General features: G+C 43.8%; 1 protein-coding gene across 1 annotated transcript in view; it reads left to right on the top strand.

The window, feature by feature from the left end:
- The first annotated feature begins 538 nt into the window (after positions 1 to 538).
- CDH8 (cadherin 8) overlaps positions 539 to 8,492 on the top strand; it is a 377,151-nt gene continuing 369,197 nt past the window's right edge. The window contains exon 1 of the mRNA XM_003801316.1: positions 539 to 1,285. The gene's annotated coding sequence lies outside the window, so the exon portion shown is untranslated. The remainder of the gene's footprint in view (positions 1,286 to 8,492) is intronic.

Raw genomic sequence — 8,492 nt, 5'->3', positions numbered from 1 at the left:
CACAGCAGCTGGATATTTCTACAAGGTAGCCTCAGAGATGAAAATAGAAGAAATCTGGACCTCAGATTCATGACGCCTTCTTTTGGCACCCGCTCTACTCCTGGGTGGCCATTTCTCAAGATCTGAGCGCGGTCTAACCGAGGGCTTGAAGGGACCACGGACAGAGCATCTCTTGTGGAGGCAGGAGATCAGGACACACGGAGTAGACAAGACCGAATAATTCCTCCCCTTACCTCCCAAGCAAGTTCTGCTTTTCCCTCCTACACCCACTCACCGCGCGCCCCTCCTAGCTGGCCCTGATCGCATCTCGCCAAAGGAGCACTAGGACATTAGGAATGAGCTCTATTCTGGGTCCACGATGCGCACACAGACTCTAATCCCAGCCTCTGAGTAGTAGGCAAGGGACGCAAAATCGCCCCATTCTTGAGCAAGAGGTCCTCGCCATAAAAAGGAGGTGAATTGCACGCGCGCACCCCTTTGCCCTGTCGCGTCCTCTTCCTGTCACGGACAACAGCTGTGAGTCACTGAGACGCTTTTCAAGATAACGCCAGCCCCGGGGCTCAGGTGCCACCTGCGGAGAGAACGCTCGCGGTACCTCCTCCGCAGCCCGGTGGCGTCTGCCGCCCTCTTATCCGGGAGCTTGGCCCTCCGCGGGCTGCGCGCACGGCGCCGAAGGGCGCGTCTTCACCCCGTGGCTCCGGCGGCGGAGACGCGCGGGGCGTGCTTGGGAGCGAGGAGCAAAAAGTTGTGCGCCCACTTGGTGGGGGAAAGAGCGCGAGCGAGCGAGCGCACGGCAGCGCAGGGGGAAGGCGGGGAGGGGGCGGGGTGGGGGACCGCTTACAATATATGAATTTTCAAGTGGTAGACCTGCCTCTGCGCTCTGCCCAATGAGATCCGTCAGGGGAGGCACCCGGCTCACTTTTCCACATCACTTCACAGTTACATTTGGCAGGCAGGCGGGCTCGCACGCCGGAGCGCTCAGCCCAGAATTAGTGGATTTATTTAGACTCTCCCTGCCTCCTTGAATCTCCGCCACCGCCACCGATTTGTGCGTAGACGGCAGCATCAACCCACCAGCCGCACTTTGGGCTGCGGACACCCAGAGCCCAGCGTCCCTGCCCAGCGTCTCCGCACCAGCTCCGAGAGGCATGAACGGAATCCGGAGGCGCCTGCCCAGCTCTCAGGGACCGGTCGGCGCTCGTAGCCCTCGGGAGCCGACCCCGAGCCCCTCCAGCCATTTGTGAACCAGAAGGCTTGAAATTCGCCACCGCGGAGCCCCATAAAAGTAAGTGTCTCCCCAAACCCCCGTTTCAGTTTTTCTCTACGCTCTACGGACCCCGAAGGGACCGTTTCTTGTAGAAATTCTCATGCCCCTTCGGACACCTGGCGCGCACCTCCCTCCCGGGTGGTGGATGCGGGCTTCTAGCGCAGGCACTGGCTCAGCTGTGTCTTCTTTAGCGGTATCTAGGATTGATGCGTGCCCTCAGGGTTTTGGCTGGCGGTTTTTGCAAACTGCGCTGACAACAGATCCTGGGGGTAGCCGGCTCCAGGCTGTGCCCCTCCAGTTTTTCTGCCGGTCTCCCTCCCTGCGGTCGCCTGGTAATTTCGCCTCCTTCCAACACAGGCGCGGCTGCAGCCGAGCGCCTTCACTGCGGGGTCCGTGCGGTGAATGGGAAGCACCGGTTGCCTGCTGTGAGAAGGGTGCAGCTGAAGAGGAAAGGAGGCGAAGGTGCCGGAGGTGCCCTAACGCTGTTTTTCTGCGCCGCCTCATCTCCGAGGCGAGGGAGGGCCACCCCCGCGGTGGGGCTGCGGGCCAAGGTTCAGCGGCGAAAGCCGCAGAGCGAGGCTTTCCCACAAGTGGCTGCTCCAGCCTGGGAGGCGCAGTGCCTGCTGCCAACTTGCTGGGTTCCCGAGCCACACGGTCGGTGTCCTCCCGCGTCCGCGAGACTGCACTCACAGAGGCCCGGAGCTGGAGGCTGTTTCGGAGCTCCGCTCCCTGGGTCTGCGGAGTCGGGGAGCTGCGCTTCCCGTCTTCTCTCGGCTCCACATCCGAGAACCCTTGGGGGCGGGCCGCGCCCCTGGAAGGACTGGAGGAGCAGGGGGCCCTCCCCTGGGTTGTCCTCCTGCGTAACAGGTTCATAGGGACCTACTCCGGTTCTCCCAGGCTCCAACCGAAGCTGGGAAACAGTGAAAAACTGCCGCCTCCAAAGCTGGTGCCAACAGGTATCCACAGTTTCCTCCAGTTTTCTCTCCCCAACACCAAAGCCGCCCCTCTCCCTACTCAATGTGGCAGAAACCTCAAAGTTTCCTAGTTTCTGACTCTTCCCCGCAGGCACCCAGCCAGCGGTAAGCCAAGGACTAACCGTTTGCCTCCGCGAGGGGAGATGGCAGCTGTTTGCTTGGGTTGCTAAATGTAAGAAATCAAACAACATTAATTGTTTATTGTTGCAAACGCACAACATTAGTTCGTAATGGAAAATCACTCTGGCAGCTGCTCACTTCAGCTCTGATTAAAGGATAGCGTTTGTAACTGAGGAAGCAGGAGGGGGGAAAGGTCCTTTCAACTTTACACCCTTCCTGAAGATTCCACAAGAGTTTCCTCCTTAAGAGGCACGATCGGACAATCCCTTAGAGCGCCGTTGCTGCTAATCAGATGTGCTGCGTTCTTTCCCTCGGCTTCACGGTATTTGGGAGCTGACAAAGGCAGCGAGGCACGCTGGAGGAGGTATGCGGGAGTAGTGCCCTCTCGGTATCCGGCACCTGCGCCGAGCACAGCCGAGGGACTGGGGCTGGCTGGGGGCCTCTGGAAGCCCCAGTCCTTTTTACAACACTCCTGACCGGCCATTTCAATGGTTAAAAACCCTCCCCGGCTGTCACCTTCGGTTTTATTATAGAAGCTTTCCAACTAGAAAACTATATGTGGGAAAGAGATATTTACGTAACATTGGAGAGTGGGAATTTCCATCCATTCAGCCTCCTTGCAGTACCTCAATGCATGCAAAGTGAGCCCTGTGGTTCATGCTAAATACCGCCGAAATCCCTGCCTCGCTCTGGCTTTTCATCAACTGTCCAGTTCTGCGGGGATGTCATCCGGAGTGAGAGAGAGAGAGAGAGAGAGAGTGTGTGTGTGTGTGTGTGTGTGTGTGTAGGGGGTTCTGCTAAGAGGACTGATACCTTTGAGGGATGTTCTCTAGGGGTTACACTATTTTTCCCTCAAAGGGAGTTCTCTATAACCATCATGTCCAGACATGCTTTCTACTTCTTTAAGTGCTGTGGCTGAAAGAAATTCTAGGACCATCCCCTTTATTAAACAATAATTCTGATAGTATTGTGTAATTCTGTTTAGAAGATTTGAAGCTCCCTATCCCATGGTTATTTTGTGATGGAGCAGTCTCAAGATTTTAAATCATCTTTGAGATATATATATATATACACACATATATGCATATATATTTTTTTCTGGACTCTGAATAGAGTGAGGAGTTGAGGAAAATCCCTTCTGAAAACACAGAGAGGAGCCTTCCCAGCAATTTCAAAAATTGCCTCACTCAGGGCTGTTCAATGGCAATTCATCTTCCTTACTCTGATCCCCAGACCACCCAAATGAGTGTCAGAGGATTCCCCGACCATCTCAAATGGGCTGAATATTGTAGAGGAACTGGGTAAGCTTCTCTGAAATCTGTGCTGTGATACCATCATTCAAACTTTTTACTCTGTCCTCACTGCAAATCGGATCTTGTAGGTCTAATTATTTTTCTATTAGAAAACAATGTGTCTGCTTTGTAATTTACAATTTCTTAAAGCCCTTTAACCTCCACAGATGTATCTCTGCACCCAAGACTCTGTAACATTTCTTGGATGCGTTTATGGGGTCCAGAACGCATTTCTTGAGTTCTTGAAGCTGTTATGAATTTTGCTGAAGAACAGACAATTTTATAGAAGCCTTCAGTAGAATAGAGGCTCCATTTGCCTGCTGTACACATATCAACTCTGAAGGGAAGGAAGTTCTTACCCTGGGAAATAACTTTATTTGGGTATTATGAATAACATTGGTCAGCACAATATTCATTTATAGCAACCCCTCAATTAGCACTGAAGACAATTTAAGTAGCCAATGGCAGCATGATCTATGTAAAATAAAACAAAACTAACAGACCATAAAACGTGTTCAGCAGGATGGAAGACACCACGTGAGAAGGCATTGTAAGACTGTTACGTGAATACACTCACGAGGTAACATTTGCTTGAAATCATGCACAGATTTAAGGTCTCACGCTCCTCGTTAGCTGAGAGGATCAGAAATGTTGGAGCAAAGCAAAGAAGCTACAAAGAATGAGGACATAATGATTCTACCCAAGAAATTATACCTCTGGGCTTTGCTTTCCAAGTTTTTCATTGTTTATTGGTGGGGGGAAAAGAACCAGCACATATTGAAAAGTTAGAATCCACACGTTTACAGTTGTTCAGAAAACCTTGTCAATATAAGTAAACTAATGCCGAAAAGAAAAAAAATTAGAAACGTCATTATTTTTCTACTCAGGATGGTACACCTCACAGCTTTTATCAACCTCCCAATTTGAGCAGCTTTTTCATGCAAAACTAAAATATTCTAATGGGTAAAGTGACATTCAATTTATATTTCCAACCACACTTTTCTGGTCTCTTTGCAAACTTTTGTGTTTGGCAAATCAAGGCACAAGCATCATCAGAGTAGCCTTTCAACTTCAGATGTAATTTAAGGTTTCAAGATTTCTTTCTTGAAAATATTTTGCTCACTGGTACTGCTGATGTGAGTTTCAGTCACTTTATATTTGTTATATTTGCTACAAAGTTATTAGTGCACCAGGGGAAAATACTGTTTTATTTTTGTTTTTAGTACTGTTGGTATTCATAAGTGAAATAAACTAATATTGTTTTTTAATTTAGGAAAAGGCTAGTAACTTGGTGTGTCACAGATCTCTTACCGGGGGCAGAAAGGAACCAGTGTTAATTCTTGTTGCTGTGTATGATGTGTTGTGTAACACACAGAGCTCACTTTTTGAAAATGTGCCTAGATAATTAACACTTATTGGGTTCAAGTCAGATTTTTATCACATTCTCTTTGGCATTTCATCTGCCTTAGATTATTTGATTTGCTTTCCTTGTTACTTGGATTTGTATATCGATCAGCCTTTTAAAAAATGTTATCAGTGGTGCTGAGAATGCTCCCCGATTTGATACGTGTATATGTATGAAATAGAATAATTTATTTGATGGACGGAGGCCATCACTTGATTTAGCAGGGTTTAATTAAACAAAGGGCTATTAGTTGTTTCTCATTTCATTCCCACAGAAAGTTATGATGCTAATCTATTTCTGCTGAACTGTTGGTTCCTGTCTCTGGAACCTGCTTCAGATGTAACCATGAGGAGAAAATTAGTTGAACCCAGCAACTTCAAAAGGTCAGAACAGAAATAAGTTCAAGAGATGCCATTTAGCTTCTTCTCCCATATGTTGCTGCTAACCGAATCTCCGTTGCTTCTCCGTAGTAAAGTACTAAGGCCAATACCATTTCCTTTTGCTATCAAGTCCCAAGCTTTTATTTCCTGAGTTTTAAATGTCAGGTTCTAGCCCCCATCAAAAACAGCGCCCACCTTTCTGCCTTTAAATGTCTTTTTTGTTGTTGTGAGAAGGTACAGATATATAGATGTGATTCTCTGTATCTCTTTTAAAAGTATCATAAATAAATAATATTCATATTTAAAACTTTCAAACCCTTTTCTTCCCTTCCCCCTACCAATGACAGTTGCGAATGCTAGATGGATGGTTGGTCCAGGGCTAAGCAGTGAGTTACTGCTAAGTAAACATTTATTTAATGCCTAACACGGTAGCAAGGATTGTACCCCACCCCTTTTACTATGGCATTTTCAATAAAAGGAAAAGAGAGAGAAAATCCTATCCTCATATGTGAGGTCCAATATTGTGACTCACCTACCACAATTTTCTTTACAAAAATTTCATGATCCTCCTAAGTTTATATTTAGACAGTCTTTTAAATTTATTTTTCAAAGTCAGTTTTATCCATGTTCTACAAAGCATACTTCTTCCCCCACAATCATTTTTAAGTGCTATGAGAATATTAAAAACTGACATAATTCACCTTTGTAAAAATGAGAATGCCTCAAAGACTAGACTTCTATCAAAGCATGGTATTAAACCATATGTGATGCAAATTATATTTTACTGGGAAAATATGTTAATTGTGGAATTGCTGCATGTTTAACTCAGTGTTGGCACCTTTTTCTTATTGAGAATGTATAAAAAATAACCAAGGGTGAACTTACTTCTTCTCTCCCACCTGCCCTCCCTTATTTCCCTTTAATATATTTTAAAATTACAATGCTGGTGTGTCTTAGAAGACAATTCCATACTCCTTTATATTGATTTTAATCAGCAGGATACCTGGCTGTCAAATACACACAAGGAAAAGAAAAACATGATAAGGTGCTTCTGTGGACGTGTATCGGTATTTTAGGGATGTTGATTATATTGCAAAAAAACATTAAATGGAATCTTCTTAATATTTTTATATGCAACAAGTAAAAACAATATAGTATATATAAGTTCTATTAGCAGTTAGAAAGATATTTTCCATCCCTCCTTTCTTTGCAGGTAGATTAATGCATAAAATGTGATTATTTGATGTCTGATGTGACAAAAATAATATAAAATAGGTGGATGGGGGAAGTTATGTAAATATCATAAGAAAATCATTCCTTTTTAATATATATGCAATATTATCTCCAAAATTTAATCTAAAAATTATGAAGGCATATTTCATTCTTTATTAGTCTATTGCTGTTTGAGCTTGGCAAACAGAATTTAACTTCATGTGTAACAATTCCCATCTTCAAAATGGGGATGCTTAGAAAAATGGAAAAAAAAATTCATATTTGCTTTGATCAGAGTAGGAAAACACACTTTTTTGGTTTTGCCTTTGAGTTTCACTAAAATATAGTAGCTTAAGATAGTATAGCCTTTTAGAATCTGTATAATTTCCCTAACTTTCTGGAGCTATACATTCTGGGTTGTAACTCAATATTATTTTTGTCAAATGAATGCTTGTTATATTTCTATGGACACATCCAACACCCGTGTCCATAATTCAGATTAACAGAATCAGTGGTTGAAGTTTTTGAAACATAGAAGAATGATAGAAAGCTGTACTTGTAAACATAGTTACCATATAGTACATACAATCCGGCAGAATCTTGACAATTTACATTAGAATACATTTCAATTTTAGTATAACAGACTCTGTAGGCCTGGTCATAAGATATCAATGATTTGAATCATTTATACATTTCTTAAGTGAGAAGAGAAAGCTTTTAATTTCTAAGTATCATCAATAGTGCTAAAGTTGTCTGGAATAAACTGAAAAACTTCATTGAATATTTTTAGCAGAAGAAACAACCTGGACCTGATCTCTAATGATCACGATCTTTTCTGAGGTCCCGTCTAAGTAGTGTGTAGCTATCACCTTGGTCTCATCTTAGAATTAGTAGGGACTGTCTAGTTGCAATATTGTCACAAGAAGGTAAATGATTGTGGAATGGAATATAATTTCTTGTACTTTGCCCTCTCAGCAGAAAATAGTGGTGGACAGTACCAAGTCATTTTCAATATTATTTTAAATTATAATTTAAAACGTTTAAAGTCTTTATTCTCCTTTTCTTGTTTTCTTTCCTCATGCCATCTTGTTTAACAGACAGTGCCGTGCCCTGTCCATGGAAAGGAGAGACATGGCTAACTCTGGAGAGTAAAAACACAGCCCTTCAGAAACCTCATAAACATGTGAAGTCATTACTTTACTTTTGTATGTTAGCTGTGGGTGGAGAGAGTTGTTCATAAACTGCATTTTTACACATATTATATCCATCAGTGGCATTTATATGCCATTTTTTTAAAGTAAGAGTATAATTTTACTTAATACTCATCTACATAGAACATTGGAATTTTCCTCATGGATGTATACAGCAAGGTATTGAAATACAATATTTTTTAAAAAGTAATCAATTTTTTTGTTACGTACTAGGAACACTCTCCAAATAGTAACTATTACTGCTGTATTGACAAAGAGTTTATCTTATTTAATTTTTTCCTCAATCCTTCAAGAAAGTTCATACTTAAACACAGCATCAGTTTCCTTATCTGCCACAAGTGAGATAAATTTGCCCAGTTCACTCATTTTATGAATAGTAGAGCTGTGATTCACCTACTGTCTTACTGCAGCATCAGTGCCCTGAACACCTATCTCCTGTTCCTCCCAACAGTTCAGCTGGTGTTTCAAGGTTGATAAAGGTAAGATTGATTCTGATGGATGCTGTGATTTAAAGGGCCAGCATAAATTGTTTTCATTTACTAGATCTTCAGCTATTAATTAAGGCCTGATGAGATGGCTCTGCCTGTAATCCTAGCACTCTGGGAGGCCGATGCTGAGATAGGAGGATCCC

This window comes from Otolemur garnettii, unplaced genomic scaffold (assembly GCF_000181295.1).
Source record: "Otolemur garnettii isolate 467f Iridium unplaced genomic scaffold, OtoGar3 scaffold00207, whole genome shotgun sequence".
NCBI classification, from domain to species: domain Eukaryota; kingdom Metazoa; phylum Chordata; class Mammalia; order Primates; family Galagidae; genus Otolemur; species Otolemur garnettii.
The sequence above is the reverse complement of the archived record's forward strand: the minus strand, read 5'-3'. Positions and strand labels throughout refer to the sequence as shown.